An 11,273-nucleotide genomic window follows, 5' to 3' on the forward strand; every position below is an offset into this window, starting at 1 on the left:
CCAGCAGTACGGAAAAATCAATTTAAGACATAATAAAACAGACGATGAACACTATTAACAGCAATTATTATATGATGCAATCAAACTTATAGCAAAATGTGGTAGTTCTGTATGTTTCAGGGTTGGCATCATCTGAGGTCCTCTGAGGGGTTGGCATCATCTCTTCTCAGGTGTTCTGGATCGTGACAAAAACAGACAAACAAATAGAGACATAATTAGCGTAGCTGCTGTTCCAACCAAGTAAAATTAATTTGTTTAACCCAAGCTAAAGAATAATAATGCGTATTTGATCAGATATAACTGCAGTCCAAGATTATGAGATGTATTATTTGAATGCCTGGCCAAAGAGATGAGTCTTTAATCTAGATTTAAACAGAGAGAGTGTGTCTGAACCCCGAACGTTATCAGGAAGGCTATTCCAGAGTTTGGGAGCCAAATGCGAAAAAGCTCTACCCTGTCTGCTCACCCTATATAAGTCTGGTTTAGTTTGCCGTTCTTTGCGAAGTCTTGTAAGTGTTATACTGCATCTCTGAACATTTCTCCTGTTTATATGCATCTTGGTTTTTGGACTATTAGCCTGTGTTCTGGATTACCCTTTTGCCTGTGTTCTCTGCCTTGTTGTTTAGTCGGACTGATTGCTTGTGTGTTGACCCTCGCCTGCTGTCTGATTTCGATTCTGGACTTTCCTAATAAACTCCTTTTACCGTGGGAATCGCAGAGGAGGAGAACGATTCTCCTGTAGTAAACTCCACTCCTGAGACTTGTCACAAAATGGCCGCCAACCCAGAGACTGATCATAAAATGGCTGCCAACACAGAGACTCTATGCAAAATGGCTACCATCCCAAAGACTTATCATAAAATGGCCGCCAGCCCAGAAACTATTCCTCTAGACTCAGTGCTCCCTGTAATGGGGGTCGCTATCCTGTGCGTTTGGGCTACTCACTGCTCAATAAATCCTCACGAGCCCACTCCAGTCCCTGAGTCCACTCACGAGCCCGCTCCAGTCCCTGAGTCCGCTTACAAGTCTGCTCCAGTCCCTGAGTCCGCTCACGAGCCCGCTCCAATCCCTGAACTCACTCCCCTGTCCCCGAATCCACTCCCGAGCTTCCTCTGGTCCCCGAGTCCGCTCCAGCTCCCCCAGAAATGGCAACTTCTGCTGTAGAACCTACAGAGGTGGCAGCAGTCGCTGCAGAACCTCCAGAGGTGGCAGCAGTCGCTGCAGAACCTCCAGAGGTGGCGGCAGTTTCTGCAGAACCTCCAGAGGTGGCGGCCAGAAACTATTCCTCTAGACTCAGTGCTCCCTGTAATGGGAGTCGCTATCCTGTGCGTTTGGGCTACTCACTGCTCAATTACTTCTCCTGAGCCCGCTCCAGTTCATGAGTCCGCTCCGGCCTATGAGTCTGATCAAGAGTCTGCTCTAGTCTCCGAATCCATTCCCGAGTCTGTTCCTGTCCCCGAATCCACTCCCGAGCTTACTTTGGTCCCTGAGTTCCGCTCCAGCTCCACCTCCACCAGAGGTTGAACTCTCTGTCTGTCCAGCCACGGCCAAGGAGGCCGTTTGTAAACTCTCTACCTGTCCAGTCATGGTCAAGGAGGCCGTTTATGAACTCTCTGTCTGTCCAGTCACGGCCAAGGAGGCCGTTTATGAACTCTCTGTCTGTCCAGTCACGGCCAAGGAGGCCATCTGTGAACTCTCTGCCTGTCAAGTCATGGCCAAGGAGGCTGTTTATGAACTCTCTGTCTGTCCAGCCACGGCCAAGGAGGCCGTTTGTGAACTCTCTGACTGTCCTGTCACGGTCAGGGTGACCGTCTCAGAAATCTCTCCCAGCTCTGCTTTGGTTAAGAAGCCCGGTTATGAACCTGTTGTCCCACCCAACCTCCCTCTCCCTCCTCCTCTGCCTTTCATGTTCTTTGTTCTGTCTCCGCTGTTTTCTGTCTGTCCCTCAGGTCATCCTTCGAGGGTGGTTAGCGGTCAGGATTCGCCTTAGGACAGTCAGCCTCCAGCTGCACCAGAGTTGAAGGATCCCAGATCTCCATCTCTGGCCTTCGAGACCTGGACTCCACTTTGGTCCGTCGACCCGTTGGTGTCACCTTGGCTCAAAGCTCCCTCGTCTCCACTGTGGTCCGTCAGTCCACTGACTCCGCCGGGCTTCCTCGTTCCTCCGGCTCCACCTTGGTCATTCATCGACCCACCTTCGCCTCAGGACTACACTCCTCTGGCGTCGCCTTGTCCCTCCGGCTCCATTGGGCTTCTCTCTCCCTCCGGCTCCGCCTTGGTCCTCGGTTGCTCCGGCTCCACCGTGGCCTTCCGGATCCCCACCTGCGCCTCGGTCGCCAGAGCCGTCGGCTCCACCATGGCCCGCCGATCCCTCAGTGTCACCCCGGCTCTTCGGCTCTCCGCCTTGGGCTCCCCTTCCTCGTCTCCGTCAGTCAGACCCCTGATACCTCCAGTGTCACCCCCTTCATGGTTCCTCCCTCCGTCAACTCCACCATGGACTGATAGTGGAGCATCTGGAAGCCGCTCCTTAAGGGGGGGGGCTCTTTCACGATCTCTAGCTGGCGTGCCCGTGAGCTTCGCTAGAGGGCACTCCATCCCAGACTTCTACCACTCCATCAAAGACTTCATTTCCCATAATCCTTTGCCCGGACTCATCAACACTCACAGTTTGCACCTGTGTCTCATTTACCCTGTCTGCTCACCCTATATAAGTCTGGTTTAGTTTGTCGTTCTTTGCAAAGTCTTGTAAGTGTTACACTGCATCTCTGAGCGTTTCTCCTGTTTATATGTATCTTGGTTTTTGGACTCTTAGCCTGCGTTCTGAATGACCCTTTTGCCTGTGTTCTCTGCCTTGTTGTTTAGTCGGACTAATTGCCTGTGTGTTGACCCTTGCCTGCTGTCTGATTTCGATTCTGGACTTTCCTAATAAACACTGCATTTGGATCCTCACTCAGTCTCAGAGCAGTTCCGTAACAATAACTGAGATGACTCCCCATTTAATAAGTGGTGATATTAAACTCCCCATTTAATATCACCACTATCTTGCCCTGCTAATATTCATAAATAAATGCTTTCCGTTCAGTGCACATCACATCGGAAATGACTGACCTTTATGCTATATGCTAAAAAAAAAAAGATGTATATATTACGCGCATAGAGGGGGTGTATATTAAATTAATCTTTAAGGTTGAGAGCATCTTCACAAGATTTGAATCCTTTTTCACCAAACATTTTAATGCATGGAAGCATCTTAAGGCTTGAGAGGATTACTACGGCAGATGCTTAGTAATTATTTTGACACCCATGGCCAGTCATTGATTGACTAGTGTGGCATCAGGACATCTAACATGTGAGTAACACAGCATACTGCATCAACAACAAATCAGTGTTCCAATACTCAAAAAATCTAAAATGTAAACTCACTGAATGCAGCTGAGAAAAGCTGTTGTTATTTGATTGTGTCTCTGGGAACACATCCATCCTGTGACTGCTACGTTATTTATCAAACATTCATAAGGCATTCTACAGGAAGACAGACCATAAATGGGCAAACAAAACAAAAGAAGACGTGCCAGCACTGAATGCATCATTTCTGGACTTGTTAGAATAAATACTGATATATATAAATCTTGACACTGTTACCAAGGTTTCAGTGCTATGCAGTGAGGAAACCTCCCAATAGCATCCTTCTTACACTTCCCACGCAGTCTAACAGGCTCTCTGCATTGAGATTGAAACCCACTGTGCTCATCCAAGTGAACAGAATTCATTCAACCATACTGGTGTTAGGTCCACGTGCCATCTATAAACACCATCTGCTGCAACACACTCCGTTGATACACACACGTTTATTATGCTTTGGGGTGCACAAGAAATCAAGACGCATTATAAGTCAACATGTTGATTTGACTATATAAATATATAATATGCTGTGTGCCTGCAGATTGTGGCTCTGTTTTCCCTCTCTCTGCAGATATGGGACAGAGGCTCACATGCACACAGCCACATGCCCTGATTCACCCTCGACTGTCCCGAGAGAGAGAAAGAGTGTGCACGAGTTACTGGAGAGATGAGATCAGGGATTTAAGAGTGCACAAAATAAAATCCACACGTGCACTTCATGTTATGTAAGAGCCTTGACTGCCTCACTGTATGCTGTAGGATAATAGCAGCAGTGAGCGGACAGGCAGAGCAGATGCTGTGTACATACACAGGGAAGCCTACGCTTAATACAGCAGGAGAAACAGAGAAGAATCTGACATTTTTAGGAGCTATGGGCATAAGCTTGGATGAGCCTGGATATTCACAGACACCTCAAGGAAAAGGAGCTATTTGCAAGATTCCTTCTTGTGGCACTATGAATGGATTATAATCAGCAATGTTTAGCTTGCTACGCGGAGTATTGTGATCACCTCAGGACAAATCTGCTGTTTTGATCCTTGTCCTGCGGCCCCTGGGGGCCTGTGATCATGACATCAGCATGGTCCTTGATGTGGGTTATGTGTGGACTGATGGTGTGGTTTCCCCACACTCACGCAGCCTCATTGAGCCCCAATCTGCTCATGACCACCTCTGATCTAACCACTGACGAACAACCAATCAATCCAGAGCATCCGACTGAACCTACAGATCCACCCGGCAACAACACGGGTGAGAACAACTGAGATAGATAGACAGACAGACAGACAGACAGATAGATAGACAGATAGATAGATAGATAGATAGATATAACTTGTTTTGTGTGTACTGATTATGTGATTTCCTCATATTCACGCAGCCTCCGTGAGCCACAATCTGCTCATGCCAACCTCTGATTCAACGACTGACGAGCAACCAATCAATTCAGAACATCCGACTGAACCTACAGATTTATTCAGCTACAATGATACAGGTAAGGTGTGAGGTTTTATGTATATCTTGTATATCTACATTCTATGGATTATTAATATGTATGAAAATCAAATAAAAAACATGGTTTCTCCACATTCAAGCAGCCTTAGTGAGTTCCATTCTGCTCATGACCACTTCTGATGCAACAATTAAGCACAATCAACCACTCCAAAACTTCAGAATGACTCTACAGATCTGCCCAGCAGCAACAACACAGGTGCAAACAACTGAAGACACTGCAGCAGACACACGGACAGACGGACAGACAGATAGACAAAAAGACAGACAGACAGACAGAGACAAACAGACAGACAGACAGACAGACAGACAGACAGATAGATAGATTGATTTGATAGTGAGCCTGGATGGGCAAGAAGCTGGATAGGGAAGACAGTCACTGATATGCTGGCACAGATACAAAGCAACATATACTCTCAGAGCATTATGCAAATAGAAGACAGACATGTACACATGAATGAAAATTCGCTGTGGTTCACCACCGGATACAAAGATGCGTGAGATGTCTCACTGCAAAGGAAACCAATGTCTGCAGTGGTGACAGCAAGATGCATGCGGCAATAAAAAATCTATAACATATGCAAAAAATGTTGGTACTGGAATGATACAGTAGCAATCATTTCCTCAGAGGGCTTCATGATGATGCATTTATTGGATTTAAAAGCTTACTGAATAAATTCAGCCATGTGTCATGAGTCAATGTACTGTTTAATCACAGTTTAACACATCATAAAATATTCAAAGCCTGATTGTATTTATCTACACTTATGTGTGTCCATGTGTTCCTCCAGGACTTGCGTGTATTTCTGTGCTTCCCCCACGACGGGGATCATACTATGTGGAGCACGGCACAGGGGTGTCTGTGGGCTCCATGCTTGTGTTCTGGTGTAAGGAGGGCTACCAGCTGGTTGGCCATGAGAAAATCACATGCATCCTACATGCAGGCGTCCCTCGATGGAGCAGCTACCTGCCAGTCTGTGAGAGTAGGGCAGACATTTTATCATCTTTTATTCAAAGAAATCATCCTAATTATCCTAATATGTGACCCTGGACCACAAAACCAGTCTTAAGTCGCTGGGGTATATTTGTAGCAATAGCCAAAAATACATTGTATGGGTCAAAATTATAGATTTTTCTTTTATACCTAAGTAAAGATCATGTTCCATGAATATATTTTGTAAATTTCCTACCGTAAATATATCAAAACTAAATTTTTGATTAGTAATATGAAAGTGAAAAAAAAGTGAAAGTGACGTGACATGTGGCCAAGTATGGTGACCCGTACTTGGAATTAGTACTCTGCATTTAACCCATCCAAAGTGCACACACTCAAGGGCACCTCAGTCGTGGTATTGAAGGTGGGAGAGAGAGTGCGGTACATTCCCTCCCCCACCTACAATCCCTGCCGGTACAAGACTCAAACCCACAACCTTTGGGTTACAAGTCCGACTCTCTAACCATTAGGCCACAACTTTCCCCTAATATGCATTGCTAAGGACTTCATTTGGATAACTTTAAAGGCGATTTTCTCAATATTTAGATTTTTTTGCACCCTCAGATTCCAGATATTCAAATAGTTGTATCTCAGCCTAATATTGCCCTAACCTAACAAACCATACATCAATGGAAAGCTTATTTATTCAGCTTTCAGATGATGAATTTTTGAAAAATTGACACTTAAAGACTGGTTTTGTGGTCCAGGGTCACATATTATAAAAATGCCTGATTATTTTTTCCATTTCAACTTTGTCCATTTCCACTGGATGTATGCGAAATATATGATTTTATGAATATATAACTGGCCATCATATCTAGTGAAACAAACACTATTTTTTCTGTAGGCGTCCCTCGGCCAAATGACCAGGGACTTCGCATTGCTTTACTGGTGTCTGTTGTGAGCGGGGTGGTCATTCTTGTCATGACTGTCTGCTTCATCGTCTGCTGTTGTCAAGAGCGCATGAGCAAAAAGAAGGAAAAGCATCGGATGGGGAGAAGCAGGTTAGTCACTTAATACTTAAAATAACCATAAAAATGACAAATTTTTAATAAAAAAAAAATCGTTAACACCTTATTTTAAGGTGTCCTTGTTACACATGTTACATGTACTTACTATTATAATAACAATTAATTATGCATAATTACAGTACATGCAAGTAACCCTAAACCCAGCCCTAATCCTAACCCTAACCCTAACCATTTAGTAAATACATGTAGTTAATAAATATTACTCAGTACTTATATGTATAATTACACTGTAACAAGGACACCTTAAAATAAAGTGTAACCAAAAATCTAAATCATGAGAAGAGGTTTACTATAATTTTGCTCTGCAGGTTCCACTTGATTGATTTTTTGAATGGAATGTAATTAAACTCATGCATTTTTAATTGTGGTTTAAGTGTACAAAATTGTCCAAATACCTAATACGTAGCAGTTCATGAGTTTTATATTTCCTTGATTTATTCATAGGCTTTAACAGATATGTAGTGTTCTAAAGTTATAATGATAATGTTTAAAGTTGAACACCATTTTTTAGAGACAACACGCACTATAAAAGTCTTAAACAATCATTATGTGGAGGTACTGTCTTCACCTTCAGGAGAAGAGAAACACGGAGCTCTAGGTCTTGGAGGAGCCCGTCCTGGTTGGAGAGAGAGCATATAGCCTGGGAGGCATTCCCTCCACCTAAACTTTTCAGCTTGTCCCAGCGTCTCGACCGACCACTGCCTCCTGGTAGTCCCGTTTATTCAGAGGTCGTCAGAGCCTATGAGAACAGAGGGTATGAGAGGTAAGGAAAATCGTAAAACATCTCTGTTTTAAAGAAATGAAAGAAATGCTCCCTGAGCACCAAATCAGCATATTAGAATGATTTCTGAAGGATCACGTGACAAATTAACAGGACTAAATTACATTTTAAAATGTAAAAACAATACAACAGGAATAGCCTCTATATTCGTGGCACAATACGCCCCTTATGTGTACTGCAACCCACATCCCGAGCCCACTCTCTACAACCACACCACATTTTTGAATATTATGTAATATGTGGGAGGACGTATGGCTTAAAGCCATAAGACATACTATAAGATGTGACTCAGTGTCTGTGATTTTGTGAATCACAGAATTCTCTTCGTCTTTCCACACAGGAGTCAGGAGAGTCTGCTGAGAAGCCCCCATAGCACAAACCCTACATACCACGCCAACAGCCAAATCTACCCGGCCCTTGTTTTCCAAAGGGTTCAAACTGAGCCAAACCCCTCCACCTCTTCTACCACCCCAGTTTACGTACAGAATTCTACACCTCCCAAAAAGAAGACCCCACACGCTGCTACTGTCACCCACCCATAGACTTGTCTCAACAGGAATGCAAGCAAAGTCATTTTTCTCATCAGCAGCACTGAATGTGGCCAAGACAGTACAGACAAAATTGCACAGATGTGTGGGCAGATTTAACTGGTTGGTATAACCAGAAGCACTTTGATATTTTTAATGTTGATGATTTCTTTTAGTATTTGCTATATTGTAAATATATTCAATTTTGAGGTGGACCTGGTTATTCTTGTCAGATCTTTGATAACACTAAAGATACATAATTCAACCTAACTGTAAATAGAAGTTTTGATGATATTGTAGTGTATGAACATAAAATTAAACCAAAATCTTTTTGTTTTGCACAGTTTAGAAATTTCCTAGTGGTGGTCAACTACCAGCCATTTTCATTATATTGCATTCATAATGTGTTGTAAAACAGCAATATATACTCTTAGTTAGAATGAGCCATTTGTAACCTAACTGTAAAATTTGCACTTTATAGCACTGATTCATTTGTAATAAATTGCTGTGTCAATCTGTTTTTCTTGTGTCTTCATTTGAGTCTGGATGCCCTTGTCGATTTGTCTAAAATTTGCTATATTTGTTTCTCGAAACCAGAACAGATGTGGTAAAAAAAAAAATCTCATTTTCATTGGGTGGTGGACACCATACGTTCAATGAGCCTACTCAGAAATTCAAATAATTTTACTTAATTTACATGAACACAACAGAACAAGGATTGATATATTTAAGATCTGTCAAAAAAGAGAGAAGAAAAAGGACGGTGAACAATAAAATTGATCTCGTAGCAAGAAAAGGTCAGTTTTAATGTCTCAACATTTTCAGTAACAACTTATTTTGCTTATTTTATTCACATCTTACTTCTGATATTTTGTAATTGTTTATACATTTATTTATTATTTGTGTGTGGGTGTGTGTCTGTATACATTAAATACATTCAAAAGTTTGGGGTCAGTAAGATTTTTTTTAAAGAAATATATATGTTTATTCAGCAAGGATGCATTGAATTGATCAAAAGTGTCGACATTTATAAAGTTACAAAAGATTTCTATTTCAAATCAACTGTTGTTTATTCTTTCAAATCAAAGAATTCTGAAAATGGATTCCACAAAATTATTAATCAGCAACTGTTTTTGAATCAATAATTAAAATAAACGTTTCTTGAGCACCAAAATAGCAAATTAATGATTTCTGAAGAATCATGTGACACTAGAAATGATGATTGCTGAAAATTGCGCTTTCCCATCACTGGGATAAATTGCAATTTTAAATATCTTAAAAAATAGGGGAAAAAGTTATTTTAAATTGTAATAATACTTCACAAAATTAGATTTGACGTTCTAAATGCATGCATAAGCATCTGCATTTGAGAGTTCATTTAATTTGCCATGTTTCTGTACTACAAGCAATGTTCTTTGTTGTTTCTCTACAGTGCTCAGTCAACATGGCAAACATGACATCAAATGTAAGCAACTATACAAGCGATGCTACAAGCGATATGCATCTGTTATTTCTTACCATTGTGGATAAGTGCAATGATGACAATTATTCCTATGTTCGCTTGCCACTAGAAATTGTAACTTTTGTGGTGGGCTTCCCAACTAATGTGGCTATGCTATGGATGCTAGTGAGGGGCGAGAAAGGTCTATCACCCTCTGAAGTTTTGGGGCTTAATCTTGCCGTGCTGAACATCATCTTCTGTATCAGTCTTCCTTTTAATATGTACATTTCTATGACTGAACACTCTGGACAGCTCTTGACTGTTTCAGAGGCCATTTCAATCCTCAACCTGATCGGCTGTCCTCTTCTCTTGACCAGTATGTGTGTAGAGCGCTACCTGGCCGTAGCACATCCAGTCCTCTACATGAAACTAGGGAATAAATGGGAGTATCGTGTTGTCTGCTTGGCTCTAATTTGGATTGTCACTTTAGGCGTTGCAATGATTACCTACCAAGAAAGGCTCCCTAAATTAGCTATGTACTTGTCAATCACCCTTGATGCTTTCTTACTCATAATGCTGGCGTGTCTAACAGGCATTGTGCAAGTACTCCGCAAAAAAGGTCCGGGTGAAGGGCAAACTGGTGGAAGAGGTGGGTCATCTGTAAAAAACAGAGCGCTAAATAACACTTTGCTGATTCTGATCCCTTCAGCTGTTATCTATGGACCTCTCCTGGCTATCGCCCCTTACATGTTCACACTTAAGGATGGGGATGAAGAAATCAGTCACACACTCTGTTTAATCTTGAATCTGATGCATACCTTTCCCAGTCTTGGGACCTGTATTGGGCCTGTGTTTTACATGTCACGCGCAAAACAACTAGCCTGCTGTAAGAAGAATGCTGAAAAAGAGCAAACAACGACTTAAGACCTACAGTATCCAAAGTGAAGTTTCTATTATGGCTTATTTATCTGAAAAATTACATATAAAAACACTTCTGCTAGATTATTACATTGAAAAGTATGCATAATATTGTTTTGGTTGATATTTTGCTTGCTTTCAATGTTGGGGAAGTTACTTTTAAAAGTGATACATTGCAATATTGTTACTCCATAAAAAGTAACTAATTGCATTACTGGGCTTGCTTATTTGTTTTTTAATAACAAAAACCTCAAAGGTTATATTTTTGGCCCTTTCACACCAATCACTCCCAATTTCTCTCAACACAGGGACAGGAGAGAAGTCAGTGAATAAATGGGAAAACAAAATAGCTAACATGCGTTACTTATTAGAAAAAGTAACTCAGATATTTCATTTTCAATTTAAAAGTAATGCGTCACTTTACTAGTTACTTGAAAAAAGTAATCTGATTACATAACTCATGTTACTTGTAGTGCATTACCCCCAACACTGCTTGCTTTTAAGTTAATGCATATATGCTTGAATATATAAATACTCAAAATTATATTGATGTAGAGTACACAAATGTACTTGACTTGTTTAGAATGTAGAACAGGATTAAATGAGCAAACGGTGTGAAAAGTAAATTCATGAACTTCATGAAATGTTCGCAAATAACCACAAAGGTTAACAA

The 11,273-nt window shown here is 41.7% G+C and overlaps 1 pseudogene; it reads left to right on the forward strand.

Annotated features, from left to right (window-relative positions):
- The first annotated feature begins 4,049 nt into the window (after positions 1-4,049).
- LOC107686256 (uncharacterized) lies at positions 4,050-8,705 on the forward strand (annotated as a pseudogene).
- The last annotated feature ends 2,568 nt before the right edge of the window (positions 8,706-11,273 follow it).

Source organism: Sinocyclocheilus anshuiensis, unplaced genomic scaffold (genome assembly GCF_001515605.1).
Source record: "Sinocyclocheilus anshuiensis isolate Anshui unplaced genomic scaffold, SAMN03320099.WGS_v1.1 scaffold481, whole genome shotgun sequence".
Classification (NCBI taxonomy): Eukaryota; Metazoa; Chordata; class Actinopteri; order Cypriniformes; family Cyprinidae; genus Sinocyclocheilus; species Sinocyclocheilus anshuiensis.